This window comes from Falco punctatus (assembly GCF_963210335.1).
Source record: "Falco punctatus genome assembly, chromosome: 3".
Taxonomy (NCBI): domain Eukaryota; kingdom Metazoa; phylum Chordata; class Aves; order Falconiformes; family Falconidae; genus Falco; species Falco punctatus.
The window spans coordinates 8,254,823-8,276,294 of NC_137582.1; the positions used below are offsets into that span (position 1 = coordinate 8,254,823).

Sequence of the window (21,472 nt, forward strand, 5' to 3'; positions counted from 1 at the left end):
TTAATAGTAATAATTGCAGAGCTTAGAGGTTATCTTGTACCACCAAAGCAACTTTTTAACTGAATTTAGCCAATCACTGATGAAAATTTTCCTCGAGGTTTATAAACTTTCTTCAAGAATAATGTTTAAAGAGTCTTTTTTGAAACTAAAAAACTTCTTTCAGTAGTGTAGATAAATGTTTGAGGGTGTCTGAAACTGAATTTCAATTCCTGCTAAAGCCCAATGAAACAAAAAAGAAACCTCAGAGTTATGTGAATGGAAGAATGAATTCGGCCTCAAAAGAAGACAGAAATACTTCTTACCATATAGAGAAGCTCAAAAGAAATCACAGCACCATTACATTTACAGAAGATTCCCTGTACAGAATCTCCAATTTCTAAAAAATTAGGCAATGACAGTACTGCAATGATGCAAACACAAACTTCTTATTTTATTCACATAAGACTATGAGAAGAGGGGATTTTTATTTCCATCAACCATTATCCAGTGACAAAAGAAATTGTAACAAACCTTCTAACTGAATAACTTAATTGACATTAAGATAGAACTTAGCAGATTTAAATATCTTGGTGGTGCATAACTTTTCAGATTTTGTCAGTACATTTTTAACATGCTATAAATGGGCACTGACTTTAAAATCAATGAAGTTACACTGACCTGTATCAGCTGAAAATTAGGATTTCTTTATTTTTAGTAAAATACCACTGAAATGTCCTTATTAAATACGTTGTGCTTACATAGACACCAGGTTAGCAGCAGTTTTCAACTAACTTACCAAGATTAGTTTTGGAAAACCTGAACTGTATATCTTTGTTGGCATTTATAAAAAAAGATAAAAAATAAGTAGGAGAGGAATGGTGTATATTCAAATATAAGAAACTCTACTGGAGTTTTTTGACAGTGCTAGAAACTGAATCCAAATCTAGTGAGTGGCTTTGGAGAAATCAGTTCTACCATCTATGCTTTGGGTTTCCTTTCTGTCCTTGCTTTTCTTGTTCATTCACATTCATCTTTTTTGAATATGGGTTATCTCTGAAAAGAAATGACAATGGTTCACATGTAAACAGGGATTTGCAGTTGCTGCAATATGAAATAATTGATGGAAAACAGAGACCATTGATTCTTCAAAGTGATCCTGAGGTGAGAATGTGCAATGATTATGACAGCCACCTCTGTCATCTAAGATGAGGAAAGGAACTTTAAAGACAAATAGTCTTGGTTAAATTGACGCTTTTTTTTTTTTTTTTTAAACAAATACGTCTTTTTAATATATACACTTATTATAGACAAATAAGAAAAGACAAATATAGTTCTAGTGGTTGTCATTTCTAATGACATTCCAGGCATATTACTCCCTTCAGTTTTAATCACTTACAGATTTTCTTGTTCTGCATTAATGACATCAAAGTGGAAAATAAGTAAGAATCTTTTATTTGAATAAAAGTTTTTCTTAATAAAGGAAAAAAACAAGGCATGATCAAGCAGTGAGCAATTAATTCCACACTGAAATTTTTTAATCACATCTTTATATGAATAACTTTTAACTGGAGTTACAATTATGACTGGGACATACATTTATAATTCATCTTCTGGACAAGATGACCTGCAGAGGTCCCTTCCAATCTACACCATTCTGTGATTGTGTGATTCTCTGAAACAGCCAAGAATACTTAAAAATTATCAGGAGAGTTCCCTTTAAGTATCGAAGGGAATAGTCAGTCCTATTTAGTCCTCTATGGATACTTACCTACATCCTGTGAAAACCAATCGAAAACCCCATCAATTCACTTTAAAGAGCTATCTTTAACAACAACATTTTAAAAGAATAAATTAGTAAGTATTAGGCTCTCTGTATCCCAGAATAAATCTCATTATTTCTTTTAGCTAACTAAGTTTCAGTTTATAACACCTCTTCATGAATGTATCGTCAAAACAACCTGATGCTTAACAGAAGCAGCTGTTAAATGATGAATACAATGGCTTTCAGATTTCTTACAGGAAAAATTCAAGCTTAATCTTTGGCAATGCTTTTACTTACATTCTCTACTTAATCATGGCAGTCTGTGCTCCCTCATGTGCAAAATCTGCCAAAGTAGAAGTTTAATGATTCTTGTGTTGTCAATAATGCCATACAATTTTAAATAATGAGTTATTAATGTTGATGTTAGTATGTTAACAAAGCTTTCAACTAGTGCAAGTATTGAGAGAATCATTAATGACTGTAAGATCATTGACAGTGAACAATCTGGGTCACTTGGAAAAAAGGACTCCAAGAAATATGGAAAACAAATAATTTGCAAATGTATCATTTTCTTTTCCTGTATCAGTCTTTCTGGTCTTTGAGAATACAATCCTGTGGCTTTGTTCCTTTCAGACAGACAGTACCCAGACTTGCTAAGGACAATGGTCTGAAGCACAGTTCCCAATTATAGTCCTTTGTGATTAAAAACAAAAAAAAACAAACCCCACAAATACAAACTTAACTTTTAGGTACACTTTTATAACATCAAATAAAAATATATGAACCATTAAAGCAGTATAGAAATCTAAAAGCTGAACTTCCAAGTCTATGCAATAGACCTCAAGGTGATAAGGGCAACTTTATGACCCAGAAAGGGGTATTTCTCTGGAAGCTTTTCATGCCTGTATGTATTGAAGAACTGAGATTTACCTTATAGAAGAGGCTTATTTAATTAGCCTGAACTCTTTATTTAATAAAATGAACAACCAAAGTTATGAACGTGTGAATTATTATGTTCATCCAGCATCATGTCTGAGGGAAGAAGTGGATCTCCTACAAATCAGTAAAGGCAAAGGCAACTTTACAATACCCAATATAATTTTTTTCTCTGTATTAAAGTTTATTACACCAAACTGTCCTGCAGGAGACTTTGATATCAGACCCATCCTTATAAATCCCGTTTTGCACATTTCTGTGTGTTTCAATAATATTGGGCAGCAGAGTAGATTCTTGTCATTTTAGATTCAGGCAGTTTCAGTTAATTCCTGTTGCTGAATATCTAAAAGCATAGTGATGTAAATAGTCTTCTGGTGGAAACTTATACTCAGGACCTTTTTACAAGCTTTTGTCTGAAGTACATGACCAGCCCTGTTAGTTCACACCCTGAAGCGGAGTCAAATTCCTACAGAAATGTGGATTCTTTAGTCTTTGTTAATTGTTATCCAAGGAGATTTGCAATGAGCTCCTGAGAGTCTCTGATCTGAATTCCATCTGAAATACTAATTTAGAGTATTGGTCATTCACACTAAGGTTTAAACGTTGAACTTCTGAAGTCCTTGTGTAGCTGATGGGTGCAGTGCTCTTCAAAGACATTACTTGAAGTCCCAAAAGTGTTGCCCTGATGTGGTGCTGCCCCAATATGCATTACCTACAACTCTCATGGTAGGTAACATGGTTATTCTGCGTATTGCTTTGCATTTAACTCTCTGTATTTTTTGCAGACTGCTTCATTGCCTAACAGGCATACATTATGCTGTTTTATCATTTGAAGCAGAAAGAAAACTACCCTAAACAGTGCTGTTTACATTAGTCTGTGTTTCTGTCTCATCCGTTTCATCAAATACATAAAATGATTTGACTGACCAGCTAAATGTGAGGTACCTCTTCTGCCCTTAGCAACTTTCCCTGGTCTTTACATGCCTTGCATGCTTAAGAGTTTGCAGAGTAGCACTCCTAGTATACACCAGACTCTTGCATTAATAAATATGAGAGAAGGTTGGTTAGAAGAGAGAAAAGTCTTCCATTCATTCCATTCTCTGAATATTCTTCCTGGTAAAAATTATTATTTTTTTCCCACAGTAAGAAGGAAAAATTGTAAAAACAGCTTGACTTTTAAGACAAAGCCAGTTGTAGGCTTAAGTTCCTAGGTGTAGATATTAAGTAGCTTGATTGTAAATACAAGGGGAACTGTATATGAGATTGTATTATTAATGTTATTTTTGTTCTGGAGATGTGGAAATTAAAATCTTGTATGCAAACATATTTAATTTTGTAAGCATTCCTATTGACTATATATATTGACTCTGGACTTCATTTTTCTTTTACCTTTTCCTTAAAATAATTTTATTTATACCATTATGATAGATTTTTTTTTTCCTTTTTAAAAAAAAAAATACAAAATCATGTCAGAGAGTGTTATTTATGGTCCTTTTATACGATCTAAGGATAGATTTAGTGTTTAACGAATAGTGGCTTTTAGTTCTCAAATGGTGTTCTGAAAGGTAAAATGTATTACTGCATATTACACAGATTTTAGATGCTTTTGTCTTAGAGTTTGAAGTGATTGCTAAACATTTTTGTTTCTCTTTTCCAAGTTTAAGTAATTTACATCAGAAATTACAGCTGATTCCTTGTGCTGAAAAACGTTTCTAATTAGCTCTTAAAGTCATCTTCTCTGAAGGGGGTTAGGACTCTAACAGAACACTTGTTGCTTTATTTCTCTCATCTGCCTTCTTCAGGCATCTTGACATTTTACAGTGCATAATTTTTATATACCCTAACTTGAGGCTCCTAATCTGATCTTAGAATATTTTTCACTGAAAAGGGAAAAAAAAATTACTTGTTTTTGATCAGACAGTCTCTAGGCCACCTACCTTAGTGGTACATGAACAGCTGCTGTGCCGTACTTCTGTTCAAGTCTGTATCCAAAGACAATGCCACATAGACTTAACATTTTTTAAAAAAATGACACTTTTTGTATCAGTGCTTATTAATGAAAAGACAAGGTGACCTTATTATTTTCTCTCTTTTAAAATTTTTTGTTGTTGTTTTAGGACTGGGGGTAGAGATAATTGGCATACTTCTTAACAGTCTCTAAAGACCAATTAACAACAGGGAGCCATGTACTCTGCGAGTCTGAGTTTCAATTAAATGTCTGCTCCAGGAGGAGCTAAACTAACACATAGCCACCAAACAGCAGTTACACTGTTGATAGAACGGAGTCCACTACTGAGGACAAGGACTCTTGCTTCATGACAGATGGCCTAATGCTCTGGCAATTAATATGTTATTATGACTTTAAAATCTTTCTGACCTTTTGCTTTTCTCTGTCTGAATTAGTAGGATAAAGTTTTATTAGTGGAATGCAAGTTTGAGGACACATTTATGTAACATCTTTTCAGGTGCTCCCTTCTACTTTTATTTAAAATGATAAATGTATTCTGTTGACAAGAATTAATGACCCAATTTTAATCAGTCAGGACTGCAATGTACTAATTCTGACTGTAGGGAAGGTGATAATTTCTGGTGAGATCCCGTTGTTACTATAAGTGGGCTGCCAAGGTAGTTATGGATTAGAGAATAGTAATAATAAGTGTTAATAAGAACTCAGTGGTCAAGACACATATAACAGAATTCAACACTTTCATCCCAACTCATCGTGTCCTAGAGTTGTATCTTTAAAACATAATTTTCCAAAAATAGAAACTCAAGAATCAAATCAGCATGGCATAGATTGCCATGTAAACATTCTCTTTCAAAATATGGAATTATCTGCAGAATTTGGCTAGGTAATAAACTGAGTTGGAATCTTACGAAAATGCAGTCAACCTAACATTACCATAAGCCTTTCAAGTATTAAAAATGTACCAGAATTTCCCTAATTTACTTTTTCTTCTCCCCAAATACCTTCAATATTGTTAACAACAACAACAACAACAACAACAATAATAATAATAATAATAATAATAATAATAATAATGTATCTCTCAGGCATACTTTACCCTGAGTCAGTTTTTCAAATGTAGCTGTGTAGATTTAGGTATCTTCCCATTTTATTTGCTAGTTCTTAATAGAAGAACAATAAGAATTTGAAATAATAATCGCCCATAAATCTAGTAAAAAATAATAGAAATTGTAAGTGCTCTGTATTTATGAAAAACAAACTCACATCTAAAGTAACAGAAAAAAAAGGTGAAAGATACAAATTATTAGGTGCCTAGCACACACTGACAATGTTTTTAAGCATTAGTTCATTACTTTTCTTATTTCTTTCATAGAATAAGGATTGGACTATATGTGTATGCATTTGCTTTTTGCACAGGATACAATATTTTTATGGGTCATTATGTTACCTTTTTTCCCTATTTCTATACAATTTACATGATCTGAACAGTGAACTCCCTTGAAAGAAAACACTCATAGTCATACTGACTTTATTTATAGATTACATATATTACAGATTATACGTTATTAATCTGCTTAAACCTATATTTGTATTCTACGAACATAAAGGATGAAGGCAAAACCTTTTCCTTTTAAATCCATCTATTGCTCATGCTTTTACCTGATATCTAAATATTAATGTGCTGAAATGAATTTCCCATATTAATATATAAAAACATTGTTATATTATCTTGGCTACCGATAACTGAACGATGCATAATAAAAGTTGTAACACAGAATATTTATAATATTTTTGTTACATAAAATATGAATTAATTTTTTTAAAATCACATATTTCAAAACCCCTCCACATTCTTAGAAATTAAGATTTTATTTTTCCCTAAATTTGAAAATAATCATTTAAAAATAGCAGGACTGAAGGGTTAAATTAAACTTCTGTCAATCACATCAGCCTCTTGGGGGTGATCATATATACATGTTTCAGACATCAATAGATAATGAGACAACTCAGTCAAGCTCCCAGTTAAAACAGACATAAAGTTTGGGAGTTACTTATCTGACCAAATTTACATGTGCCCTCTGAAATCCACTGACTTTATTGCTTATGTCTTATTTGCCAACAAAAATTTTCATACCTAAATTGCATGCAAAAACTTCAATGCTTTAAATCTGTGTGTCCAAGAATGGATGTGTTTTCCATCTTTAATGGTATCTGGAAGTAAGACTTAGCTCCTGTTCATGGAAAATTTTGAAATAGCTGATATTATTCTTATTTTTAAATACTGAAATACTATGTCTAATATAACTATTCTTTTCCTGGTGGATCAAAACTGGTGTCTCAGCTTTATATTCAAGTTTGTTCATCTCATTCTTTTGTTACTACTTGTTACTCTTTTACTGTGCAGAACAATTTAAAAAAAATACACTAAATTAAAACCAGTGGAGAATTAGATGTCTAAGCAGGTGCAAATTCTCTTTTACCAAGTTTTAACATAAAGTCAATATGAAAAACTGTCTATATGTAATGACAAACATAAAGCCTTTTTAAAAAGTAGAAATATATCTTACAGTTACAGTAAAATTTAGTAATAAATGGGCTACTCTTACTTTAAACTGACTACAGTCCTATGGTCTAATTGACCATGCTTGGGAAATCTCCCAGCTGTTTTAAAAAATGAAATCTCTGGACTCTAATTCTAAGAAATATTAATCTTTTTGATAGATCCCAGGTATCTTCCTCGAGGTACTTGTACTCCAAGGTCTTTCTTGTGAGAATTTTTCGGTGTGCAGACAAGAATCTAGTGAGATTTTTGTCAGAGAAAAATAAAACAGGATGGAAGACTCGGCTTTTCGTCTTCCTAAGATAAAGAAAGTGAACTGAGAATCTAGATATTTTTTTTCTATTGAAGGTCAGAATATTCAATGCCAAGAAACTAATACTTCCGCATAGTCTGTGCTGAACATGAACACGGCTTATTATTTGTAGGTGATTTAAAAAAAAAAAAAAAAAAGATTGGCTCAAGTGACTATATCATTCTATTTGTATTTTGGTGGGTATACATTAGGTCTGAAAGTTCCCAAACAGGCCTTTTCTAAGCTAATTCACAGTTCACAAGGGAAAGAGGAATACCAGTTGATGGATATCAGGACCATTTTTGGTATAGCAACAGATAAACTCTGGGTGAATATTTGACTTTCTAGGGATAAAGGGAAGATTCACCAAGTAAATAGCACCTCAGAATTATGCCTGCAGTTAGGAAAATGGGATATATTTGGAAGTGAAAGAGGTTGGTTCTTTCTCTTCAGAAACTTGATGTACACTGTAAAACCTATAAATATTCTGTCCTTGTCATAAAAATTAGGTGTTTGGTGGGTTTGTTTGGTTTTTGTTGTGTGGGTTGTGTTGTTGTTGTTTTGTTTGTTTGTTTGTTTGTTGTTGGGTTTTTTTCCCCCCCAGCACATATCTTTGCAAGTTAACATACTTACCATCTCATTCCGTGTAAGCACACTTTTCACTGATTTGGGAAAGTGTACTTTGCTCTTATGGTGATGAAAATATGTGGATCTTGTTGAATTTCCGTTCTTTTCTTTCTTTTTTTTTTTTTCTTTTTTCCCTAATCTGTTCAGTATTCTTAGATAAGGAACCTATACATGGGCAGAGACTTCTAAGTTTTGTTTTTCAAATATTTTTTGTCTAATGGTTTCCATTAGTCCGTAGAGTTAACTTTGTTCACGTGTAAGTATATTACCTGCTTTTTACAAAGTTACTTCACATCATGGCTTTTACCTTTCATAGACATGGTTTGGGGGATTTATGGGCATATGAAAAACAAAGAAATATGCATTTTATTTTCCATTTAGGTCTTCACTCTTAATAACAAGTGATTATTGAACTGAAGAAATGAGATTTTATTAATGCCTTGGTTATAATTTTATTGCTCACAAAGCACACGAAGCTAACACTGCTCTAGACTGATACCCTTTGTTTATGTGGGTACAAGTACAGGATCATTAAATTCATGATTTTCATTAGCGCTATTCAGTGAAACTCTATCTCTGTTTAGGTGTATGAAACCTTTGGGACTGAAAGTGTATAACCATCCTTACAATTAGTATGTGAAGTTCTAGCTTTATAGTTCATGGTTTGTAGGATTTTATAGGATTTTATCTCCTTTTCTGCCTTTCTTCTTCAGACTTTCTTTCCTACTTACTCCCTTATACTTTCCCCTTTCCCCTTTTCTTTCCCCTTCTGCTTCCACTTCCTTTTCCCCCATAAAAAAAAAAGCCCTTCCCACATGGAACTTTGAACCATTCCCTTCTACCTTAATTAAATTAAATACATCTGCTAGCCAGTGTTATTATAATTTACAAGAAGAGTGTGAGGGAAGACCCAGGGAACTACAGACCTGTCAGTCTAACCTCAGTTCCTGGAAAAATTATGGAGAAGATTATACTGGGTACTACTGAAAGGCATTTAAAGAACAATATAGTCATCAGGAACAGGCGACACGTGTTCACAAACAGCAAGTCCTCTTTCACTAATTTGGTATGCTTCTATGGTAAGGTCACCCACCCAGTGCGTGAAGTTTTTTCTGGATTTTAGTAAGACCTTTGATACCGTCCGTTTCACATCATCCTTCTGGACAAGTTGTCCAGCTGTGGGATGTGCAGGTTCACAGTCTGCTGGGGCAAGAACTGGCTGAAGGGCAGGGCTCCAAGGGTTAAGGTGAAAGGGGCTACATTTGGCTGGTCCCTGGCCACCAGCAGCGTTCCTCAGGGTTCAATTCTAGGGACAGTTCTGTTCAATGTATTTATCAATGACGTGGATGCCGGGGTTGGCTGCCTCATTAACAAGTCTGTTGACGGTTCCAAACTGGGAGGTGCTGTTGACTCTTTTGAGGGACAAGAAGCCTTGCAGAGGGATCTAGATTGGAGCACTGGGCAATGATTAATGGGATGAACTTTAACAAGTCCAAATGCTGGGTTCTGCACCTGGGATGGAGTAATGATGGGCACAAGTAGAAGCTGGGAGAGGAGTGGCTGGAGAGCAGCCGTGCAGAAAGGGTCTGGGGATGCTGGCTGACAGCAGGCTCAGTATGAGCCAGCAGTGTGTCCTGGCAAGCAGGAGGGGAAACTGCATCCTGGGGTGCCTCAAACACAGTGTAAGCAGCTGACCAAAAGAGGTGGTTATCCTGCTGTCTTCAGCGTTGGTGAGGCCTCAGCTTGAATACTGTGTGCAGTTCTGGGCCTCAGCGTTTAAGGAGCATGTCAAGGTACTCAGTTGGATCCAGAGGAGGGCAATAAAGGTAGTGCAAGGGCTGGAAGGAATGTCCTATGAGGAGCAGCTAAGGAGTTTGGGCTTCTCTAGTTTGGAGAAGAGGAGGCTGAGGGGCAACCTCATTGCTCTCCATGGCTTCTTGGGGAGGAGAAAGGGAGAAGGAGGTGCTGAGCTCTTCTCCCTGGTATCCAGTGATAGGATGCACGGGAATGGTTCAAAGCTGCAGCAGGGGAGGTTTACACTGGAAATTGGGAAGCATTTCTTTACTGAGAAGGTGATCAAACACTGGAACAGGCTTCCCAGAGAGGTGGTCAGTGCCCCAAGCCTGTCAGTGTTGAAGAGGTGTTTGGACAATACCCTTAACGACATGCTTTAACTTGTGATCAGACTTGAATTGGTCAGGCAGTTGGACTAAATTATCCTTGTGGTACTTCCAACTGAAATAGTCTGTTCTATTCTATTCTATCTCAGTCAGGTTTTACTTTTGTAGGACATGGTATTTGCAAAAAAACCACAGGCAGGTAATTAATTATGTATACAAAAACCTTTCCCCTTAAAACACAAGGTAATCAAGCAAGTACATTATTTTAAAAAACAGTGAGCAAAACATCAGCTTCACAGTAATGTGAATATCCCAGGCTTGAATTTGTTCCTACTCCAGTAGTGTTTTTGAAGCTGCTCTTGTTCTGAGCTTTAAAAATGTTAAGACCAAGATAAGCTCAAGTATTCAAAAGCTACATCTGTTCAAAGCTTACAGATGGTCTTTTGTGTTATCTCTGGGCTCTGTATAATTATATGTGACACTGTGCTTCTCGGGGGGTGTTGCAGTGTACAGATACATTACAATTGAAATGTTCCAAGGGGATTTCCTTAATACTTATTATTATCTATTCCTCGGTGTTTGCACCATAACCTCAAGAGCAATGTTCTTGGGCATTGATTTGTTCTTGTTACAGAATCCTTGCAGCTGAAAAGGTCTGTCTTATTCGTTTGAAAATACTGAAAAACTTCCCTTCTCTTCCTGTATAATTTAATAGAGAAAAAAATATGTTTTAAGTTTTTCAAACCACACTACAGGAAATTATCTTTTTGATATTTATGCATAAGATAAATTTTAAACATATCCTTTCTAGTAACAGTAATCTAAACCTTTTGGTTCGTGTTAGCTTCTTTAGTATTCTTAGACTTTCAAGTGTATTTCTTCAGTGAGCATTCGTTCTTTCTGCCTTCTCAAATAAGCTAGCAGTCTTAGAAAAGTTTATTTTATTTGACTGCAGAATCTCCCTGGTTTGCTTTACAGAATAAGGATGAAAGGGTTAAATATTAACATGAATGTGAAGTTGGTTGAAGAAGCGTATGGAATCTCTTATGGATGAGACATATACACCTGAGCATTGAAACAAAAAGGAAGAGAACTATCTTGAATTATTTATTCTCCTAGATTCCAACATCTCTTTTCTCAAAAAAGCACTTTTCTGTTGAATAAATAACCAGTTCCCAAATGTATCCCTGCTACAGTTGAATCTTATTAATCCTAATATGAAGGACAGGGAGACTTTCTTTTAAGCAACAAAAACACCATGCAGTATATGAGAGAAAAGTGGAAATAGTATTGTCAATTTTTATGGGGGAAAAAAAAAAAAAAAAAAGAAAACCTGTAGTTTATTGCTTAAAGCATATTACACTAATTTAAACTTTCAAATATCTGAATGTATAGCTTGAATAATTGTAGATTTTCTATTTTTTAATAAATCTTTGTACTACAAAGTCTATGAAACCACTGTTGTATCAATGTAATTCCATGGTTACTAGTAAACATTTGTCTGTATTTTCAATTACAAAAATAAGTAACAATGGGACAATTAGTTAACTGATTCTGCTTTCTAAAACAGAGCCTTGCAGATAAATGTGTACTCTGTTGGAGGTCTATTATTTTCATCCAACACATTCTCATTACCTCTTGACATAAATATCGGTTATCTGCACGCATCAGGATGAGAACTGAGCAGATTTTATGATCATTATTTATAAAGCTTGATGCAAATTCATCTGTAACTACTAAACAAACTTTTACCCACTTAAAAGTATAAGAAAAGCAAATATTGGCCAAATAGTGATGTTCTTGCGGTTTTCTGTTGTTTTTATTTAGCTCTTACTAAGCATCCATTTTGTAATTTCTGATTTCCTAGTCATATTTTATAGCAGTTCAGCTCCATTGGAGCTATGCACAATATTCATTGCCATAGAACTGGAATCATGAGCTCACTAAATAAAACTTCTATTTTTCAGAAAATTTGTCTTTTAATTATATTTTTAAGTGTAAAGCTTTTTTCAACTGTCTGTTCTCTTCAGGAAAATCATCATTAGCATAGCTTTTCTTAATTCTGGTGACTTTGGTGATATCTTGGATATTCAAAACCCAAAATAATAATTAGGCCTTCCAGTTTTTTCTTCTGTGGAAGTATTTTGAACTTAACAAATGCTTTCTTTGGTTTTATCATTAGAATCATTATAGTTTATTTAAAAAAAAAAACAACACAACAAAACAAACAGAAAACAACGCAGAATTTCCTGCAATTTTCAGTTGATCTTTAATTTCATTTACCTTTGAGAATGTGAATCCCCAATTTATATTAAGCAACCGGTGATATTAAAGGAAACCCCTCTGTGTATACATACTAAGTGTATTCATTTTTCATATAGCCATGAAACTACATTTAACAGGGGCAATAACTGACTTATGTAAAATGACTTGTACAGTGTGAACTTCATCCTGGTAAAGAGCTGAATTTTTAAGGATTAAGTTTTTCAAAGAATCAGGCAGCATTTTGACTAAAAATGCATAGTGCTTTTGAGCACAGTGCTTTGTCCTATTCATTTCTGTTTAACATGTGTTTCTGTAGACCTGCATAATTTTTGCAAGATTGGCACGTAAAAGTGGTATTGGCTTTTAGAATTGGGCTGCATGAATATTGTTGTTGTTTTTCTTTACTTAAGCAAACTTCAATAACAAAAAGCAGTATTAGCTGCTGATGAATTACTAATAACTGCAGAGGGAAAATAGACTAACTTAAAATGTCATCCAGGCAGTTTTAAAATATGTTCCAAGAAGATAAAACAAACAAATAAATAGCAGAGGGAAAAACAAATAAATAAAGCATAATCTTTGCAAACATTGACTTTTGAAAACTATTTCTGACATTTGAATATGGAAACTCAATTGTCAGTAAAAGTCAAAGCAGTAAGTGAAAGTGTTTGCATTTTATCCCACTTCTCTTGAGAAGAGAGTATTTTCAATGGAACATGGTAGAATTATATCAGATTGTTAGGAGCACTGATGGCGTGTGGAAATAATTGTTTTTCTCTTACTTTCTTTCTATTGATTGAGCTAGAAGCTTGGATCTTTTCTTTGTAGACAGACCTCATGGAAGCAATTTATTCAATTGCTGTCTTTTAACCAACTATTGTAATATACTTTATATGGTACTATGTTAAAAGATACATAGAAAATCTTAATAAACCCGAATACTATCGTCTGACTCATAGATATGTTGCATCAAATCTCTAAGAATGTAGTTTATTTTCAAAAAAATTCCAGATAAATATCCCTAAGTGTGTTGAGTTTGTACTCTAAGAACTACTTGTCTTCCATACAGTAGCTGAGATTGACAAGAATGTCAGTTGCAGGTGATTTTCAAGTTAAGTGGGACAGCCTTATTTCCTCTTGAGTATTCTTGTAAACAAGCAAAAAATCAAGGGAAAGCTATAGCCTTAGAATTGAGGAGCTGACAGTCATCATGATTACTTAGTTAAAGCTGAATCTTTTCAGTAGTTTGATGAATTTAAGCAAATATCCAATGCTCATATCACATATTAGAATAAATAGAATCATGCTACTCCATATCTTACCTTAAAAAATGTTGACCAAATTCACAATCATGTGGAAAAAGAAGACTACATTTTGCAGAAATACCTAAAAAAAGGAAAATATGCAAGAAACATAAAAATACCAGTAATGCCAGCAATGCTGTGCCAAAATAACTTTTATAAAAATATCTCATGCCTTTATAGACTATTTGGAATAAACAGTTTATCAATAAAATCTGCATATTAAACTTACTAGAGTGGAATCATTGGCATTAGTCAAAAAAGAGGAATAGGAAACTAAAGGGTATTCAAACATGGACAAAAACAAGATGAAAGTCATCCTGGGGAGAAAAGCAGTTAATACAACCGAGGAAAACAAACCAGTGTGCTCATTGTCAGCTGGAAGGCAGCAACACTGGAAAGAACAAGGCTCGCTGTCATCACAGGGGACAGCTATATTTCCATGCGCACATCAGGAAAAAACAGCAGAAAAACTAATGCAGTGTTGGGCTTTTTGCACAGCAGCAACATTAGTAATGACAATAATAGACCCTTAGAAATGTGGTCCAAGTGTGACCACATCCTGCTGTGTTACTTGGATTGATTAGAATTATTTATGCAGTTATTACAATGTGGTTCAATGCAGTAATAGGGAAAGAAACAAATAAAGGTAAAAGATAGGCATATAATTGCAGACATAATTGTTACTCTGTTCAAATACAAACCTTTTCACCCCCTAGAAGTAGTTAAATATGCATCCCTTTATAGTTTAAAGATGCAAACCTTAAATTATCTGTGGAGATCAATCCTTCTCAGCATCCCTGAGAAGACGGACTTTTTTAGTGCATGTTTTCCTTTTTGGATTTGGATGTTTCTAGAAAGACGATATAGTTACTTTTCTAATACATACTTCAAGTGTGTCTTCATTCTGTATGCCCACACCTGTGGAACAGCTACGTTTCCAGCACCAGAAGATACAGTAGTTTTCCTGTATTACTCTGCCACATCAACCATAGAAATCACTTGGCCTGCCAAGCAGGATGTTGTTCTGAAGACAAAGATGAGAGTTTGGCATAGTGATGTATGACCTCAAGTAGGAGTTATCTGGCTATTTTATGATTGATGCTGCACACCAAGAAGAATTTATAAAACCTGAAATACTAAAAATGGTTTCATTTCTGGCAGCACTCATTCTTGGCTTTGTGTCAGCATTTTTGTAAAAGTAATTGTCTAAACTGCACTATTATAAAGTCCTTTCAGGTATGAACACTGAATTTTTACCATTGCTGTTTTGTTTCAAGCAATTTTATATGTCTTATCCAACTCACATTCAGACTACGTGTAGAGGAATGAGGGCGGTGGGTTGATCAGCATTGATAACATGCAGCTGTGGCCTTGCCCCAGAGGCAGTGGGTTGATTGACATGGATGATGTGCAGGTGTAGCTCATTCCTGATAAGTGGTTAAATAGCCCTGAGGAGTGTGGGTTGGATGGATGGAGAGTAGTAGTGTGGTCTGATCTCTGGAGGAAGGCAATACAGCACAGACAGTAGAATCTGACTAACAGTAAAGCCTTGTTGCAGCCTGCTAGTTTGTGTTGCAATGGCTATGTATCATGCAGCGTGAGTTTTAAATCTCCTTTCCAGAACTTGTCATATCCCAAAGCAGCTCCAGCCTTCAGTCTTTGCACCTAGACAGCTTAAACAAAAGAGAATATAATACCACTTAAGATAGTTTTGCTAAAAGAACCACTGAATGCATAGGTATTTCGCTCACCAAGAGAGCAGCTTTAAAATAAACAATAAAAATACCTTGTGGCACAGGTAACTTCTCTAAGAGATCTGGTTCTTCCCAAGCAAGACCTGAAAGTGGTTTCCTGGCCCTTGCTTCTTTGCATAAAACAAAAGTCTACCAGCCCAGTCTTTGCTCAGCACCTCCTGAAAGAGGCACATCTAGTGTTAGGCATGAGCAACAGCCAGTCATGACCTTTAAGGAAAATTAACCCATTAAGATTAAATGAAGATTATTTGTTGTCGGTAGAAAAGAGAACAGAGGAACCAGAGAAACATCTCCAGTTTCATGGCATAGGTAAAACAAATTGAAGGAGGTGAAAACATAAAACTCAGGGGTTAGTATTGTCTAATGTCCAGCTATTGCAGGTGGAGGGTAAAGAGCCGAATATTACAATTCTGTAAACCTAACAATTATGAAAGTACGCTTAACGTAAGTCCTGCAATGGTAAGAAAATTGCCTAATCTTCTGCAAGTATTTGGCTTCTGTATGTATCAGGTGCCTCTGGTGTACCCCTGTGCTGGAAGGAAAGGCAGTACAGGAATCTTTTTATTTGTACCGCACAGTACCAGCTAACAAAACCTGAGATCTCCCCACAGAGTGTCTGTGTCACACTTCTTGTCCCTGCTTGGTGCGGGAGGTGAAGGCAGGACAAGTAGGTCCTGTCTCAGAACCACCGGCCGCTCCATGCAGGTCAGACAGCCCCAGCATGAAATCTGCCCTTGGAACAAGTCAGCAGCAAGAGATGAATCTCCTGCAGAATCAGAGAGAAGCCCTGTTTGTACGAGTTCTCAGTTACTACTTTTCCTCTTGTTTGGAGCAGTGCCTGAAGGCTACAAAAAAGTCTTTATCTATTAATGGCTATGAATACATCAATACAAAAAATACTGCCATGACATTAAAATAGTAATTAAATGACTGATTTTTTAATTGAAATATGCAGTCACTATAATGTCTGAGTGAATGACTAAAGCTGACTGTTCTTGTAAAATGTAGTAAATCGGTCAAATTCCTTAAGAGTTCCTCATTTGTTTTTATTAATTTGAATTCAGGAATCAAGCCTGTTAGATAATCTTGTGAAACACAAAACACTTGTTTGACCTGCTCTAAAGACTGCTAAAGAAATAACAGCTGTACTGTTATAATACTATAGATGAAAACTACTAAGATACTAGTTTCTGCAAGAGTGACTGATTTTCTATTCCAGTCTTACAGCTGTTAGAACAGTCTAAAAACCAATTCGTGACAATACATAGCTTGAATATTTGTAATATAACTCTGTATATGTAAATTACTACACTTAGACAAGGCATCATTTGAACAATATAATAAAGAGATTGAAGATTCAATCACTGTAAGAATGAAAACACAGGACTAGTGTAGCAAAATGTAAGCAAGTTTAAGTATTGTGGCAACTAGTCGTCCTGTTGCAATACTGTTTTCTTAACTTTTAAACTTTTCCATGAAAAAAAGAGTCTTCTGCCTGGAAGGGTCTTCTAGTGAAAGCATTACACAGTAGTGCCTTATGGCTCTCACTTTAAGACCTGCTGATTGTCTCAAGCAGCAGAAAGTGAATATAGAAGGAAGTTCTTATTTGGAGAATTATCGCATACTTTTTGGCTTTTAAAATAATTTGAAAAAATTTTGATCATTTTTTTTTCTGGGATAGATCAATCATTAATAAATGCTTCTTGGTATGAACGATTTAGAAATAATTGTGCCTCAGAAATATAAAATAATTTTACATTTAGCTACAGTATGTGGCACAGGGGCTACTACCTGTGACCCTGAACTGGCATCCCTGAGTATAGGAAGGATAATGCCAGAGGCATTTTTAGTAGATTAGAGAATGAGTACATCTTATTTTGGTAAAGGGAGGGGTATCTGCTTCTACAGACTTGTTTAATGAAAATTCCATGAAATAACACAGCTTTTTAGCAGTGCATTTTTTGACCTGATCCTTTTCAAAATACCATCACTATCATCATTTAAAATATATAACAGATTTATGTAAAGATATTAAAAAAGGTGCAATTTAGATGTGCAGAATTATAATTTTAAATAGAAGAAAATCTGAAGATTTTTTCCTAAGGTAGATTGTAACGATCAGCAGTACTACATATGTTGCTAAAGCCGGTAATAACTTTAAAAATAATAATAATCTGTGTATCATATTGCACAACCATTTATCAAGCATGCAGAGATTTAGGTGCAGAATAACACCTAGTTATCTGTTTAAATTTTATTTTGTGATTTTTTTTAATATTTTGTTTTGTGTTTATGATTGCTTAGGTACCTAGAATGATTGTGTCATTATTAGTTCATTACTCAGTTTGGGTGAAATTAATATATGGAACTGGGTAAAACATTTTGTTCATTGACAGATGTGGGGTTAAACCAATGGAATTATTTCATCCATGTCAGAAGCAGAAATGTGGGCTTACAAAGCCCAGCAGTGCTCACTGTACATGGAATTGCATATACATGCATCCAACAATATTCAATTGCCATTTTGGGGGCAGTTAAATCAGCAGCAGTTATAATAATCTTTCCCATGAACACAGGGCATATCACCTGTGTGGGCTCATCATAACCGGTTCCTGGTTTATTACATGGCTATCACACACAATCTTGTCAAATGGATGTGAGTTCTGGCTAACTTCTACTTTTACTGTACAACAAACAGCTTAACTGAGATGCTTTTCTCAATATTTCTGTGGTTTTGAATTTTGGGTTTTTTCCCCCCTCTGGATTATAACAAAAAAACCTTTACTATCTCAAATTTACTGTGTCTTTCTTTTTTCTGCCTGCAGGGTTTTACATGCAAATAAACTGCATGGATTAACCTTAAACTAGGCTGAATGTAATTAAAAATGTAGTATTTCCTGTTGAGAGAATCAGTTTTGAACATCCACATTTCTTTTAAATTCTAAATTTTCTTTAAAAAAATGGATAATTAATTTTGGCCTAAATAATTATGCAAAATAATACTAAGATTTCTAAAACTTAACTTTAAACTATATGTTAAGACATGTTACTTTTGTGCTTAGAGTAAATAAAAAGTATGACTACTTATAATTGGTAAACCCTTGAGAATAATTCCTGAGCAATTCGATAATTCATTTTTTCATATTCCTGATGTTATCTCTTTTGATGTAAGTGGCATATTTTTTCAGCCCATAGAGTTAATCACAAGATTTCTAGTCAGACATTACACAAGGAAAAACCTCCTCCTGAAATATCTAGGTATTCTGAGTAAAGGTTGAATACAGCTATTTGATTTGTTCCTGCAGAAAGCAGAATTACCTACACAAATAAAAGTATATTTGTACTCAAGTTCTGTAGGTTTCATGGAAAGTAGAAATTCGGACTATGGTGGATGTATTCCAGGACATACAGCACATTCCCCATCTAACAGTGTGTTGCATTCTTCTTGGCAAGAAACAATTCAGAGCTTTCCCTAACATGGTAGATGTGCTTTAATCTTATGTTCGATTGCCATGGTGTATGATGATATATCTATTACTAAGGGATTTATTTGGCAAAAAGAATTACCCTCTCCCTCCATTCCATTTTTTATATGTGATTATTTGCATCTTTAGCCTCTAAAGAAAGAGTCGCCCTAAAGATATTTTGCTAATGTCTACCAAGTATGGTAAAACAAGTATGAAAGGATTTGTTGACATTTAAATACTTTGCATACTTGCCACACCTCCAGCTGTTACAAGAAAGAATTTTCTCAAAGAAAAAATGTGGTAAACATCATTGCATGAAATGATTATATAGTTTTAGCTACAGCTTTTACGAGATAAAAACCTTTAAAAATAAAAGCTGAAAACATGAAAGAGAACTCATAATACAACTTTTCATGTATTTCATCCCCTTATAAGATCCAGTTGTTCAATGCACTTTATACATTACAAAATTGATCATTCTAAAGTTATATTAGAAATCCAAATTCTCCCATTCAAAACTCCTCTGTAAAAGAATGCTTCTATATTTCAATAATTTTTAGAAGGTCGAAGTAAAAACTTAAGAGATAATTGATGAAAAATATTCAGTTTGACAGAGGCTGTATATTCTGAAACATTTCAGAAGTCCTTCTGAAATTAGCTTTCTCTAGAAAGTGAATATTAAAACACAGTATTTCATTTGTTGCAAGCATTATCTTCTGATTATTTTAGCTGGCGGAAACAGAAATGAAGTACGTATGGGAAGTCATTACAAGAAACCAATACAGGTATTTTTAAAAAGTAAGCATATTTACCTACTGAAAGGTAAAAACTGCCTCTACCTGGAGTACTGCATTCAGCTCAGGTCCGTAAGAAGGACATGGATCTCTTGGAGTGAGTCCAGAAAAGGGCCACAAAAGTGATCAGAGGGCTGGAGCACCTGTCCTATGAGGACAGGCTGAGAGAGTTGGGGTTGTTCAGCCTGGAGAAGAGAAGGCTCGGGGGAGACCTTCTTGCAGTCTTCCAGCACCCAAAGGGGGCCTGCAGGAAAGCCGGAGGGACTTTTCACATGGGCATGTAGTGATAGGACAAGGGGGGATGGCTTTAAACTGAAAGAATATATATTTAGCTTAGGTATCAGGAATAAATTCTTCACTATGAGGGTGGTGAGGCACTGGAACAGGTTGCCCAGAGAAGCTGTGGTTGCCCCATCCCTGGAAGCGTTCAGGCTGGGTGGGGCTTTGAGCAACCTGGTCTAGTGGAAGGTGTCCCTGCCCATGATCTTTAAGGTCCTTTCCAATCTAAACCATTCTATGATTCTATGAATAAGACAGTGTACAAATGAGTAATGATAATAATCTTGGTCTCATCTCTGATCTTTGTGTAAGCCCAGTAACAAATTAACAGTGAGTGATGGGGTACAATGAGTCCAAAATAAATACCCTAGATCCATCATTAGAAAAAGAATTAGTTCTTAATGTGCTAACCTGTCATTCTGGCAATTTATCTTAACAAAATATCCTTTTGAAAGATCTAGAACATCTTTCCCCATGTACAGTACCTTTCCTTCTATTAAAAAAAAAGAAGAAAGAAAGAAACCCAGCTATCTGGAAGATCTTGAAATATTTAAATAAATTATTTATATGTCCATAAATACCATAACATAATTGTATAAAGGAGTGGAGGATGAAACAGCTTTTCAGTGTTTTCCACCATGCAAGAGTAAGGGAACGAGCAAATACATTTTTAGGTATGCTTAAAGCAAACAAAACAGGTGTTTTTTTTTTTTTAAAGGTGCAAGATTAAAAGTAGCTCTGATTGCCCTAGAATGTTATCAAGGCTAGTATGTTGAGTAGCCATACAGCAGCAGTCACCAGTAACAAATACCACCCAGACACAATCTCATTTTCAGTCATATTTTAAATATTTAATTATGTCTCTCAAAGAAATAGCATTTTCTATGCTCTTTCTTCTGCTTCTTCCTGCAGTGTCTGTTACTCTCCCTTCTCAGGATTTCAGGCTACACAGACCTTTCATAGGAAAGAAAGGAAGGAAATGGACGAGCTCTTAAGTTGGCTGAGAAAAAAAGCAGAATACCTATGTGTTTTGAAGTCATTCTGAAATCTTTACTTCAGAGCTTTCAGTTTTCTAGAAAACTCATTTTTGTTGTACCATCTTACCATAAATTCAGTATTTACTTGGTTTTATTATGAACTGCCAGTCAGAATTTTTGTGTCCAAGGAGCGTGCAACATTGCACTATCAGATACAACTGAAAAGAAAAACACTTTTGCTGCTGTGAATAAGCCTACATCTTTGTTATTATTTTTTTTAAGAGAAATATGGGACATTAGAGCCATTTTTTTGTTCATATTATTCCAGCTTTGCTCTCTGCTTGGTTTCATGTAGCTCTTCTACACTGCATAGGAACCCCATTAGAG

The 21,472-nt window shown here is 34.9% G+C and overlaps 1 long non-coding RNA gene across 1 annotated transcript; it reads right to left on the reverse strand.

The window, feature by feature from the left end:
- Positions 1–4,127: 4,127 nt before the first annotated feature.
- On the reverse strand, positions 4,128–20,306 carry LOC308059859. Its single transcript, XR_013926467.1, has 2 exons — positions 6,977–20,306; positions 4,128–6,935 (listed from the first exon to the last, which is right to left on the reverse strand). It is a non-coding gene; the product is annotated as an uncharacterized lncRNA (long non-coding RNA).
- Between the last annotated feature and the right edge of the window lie 1,166 nt (positions 20,307–21,472).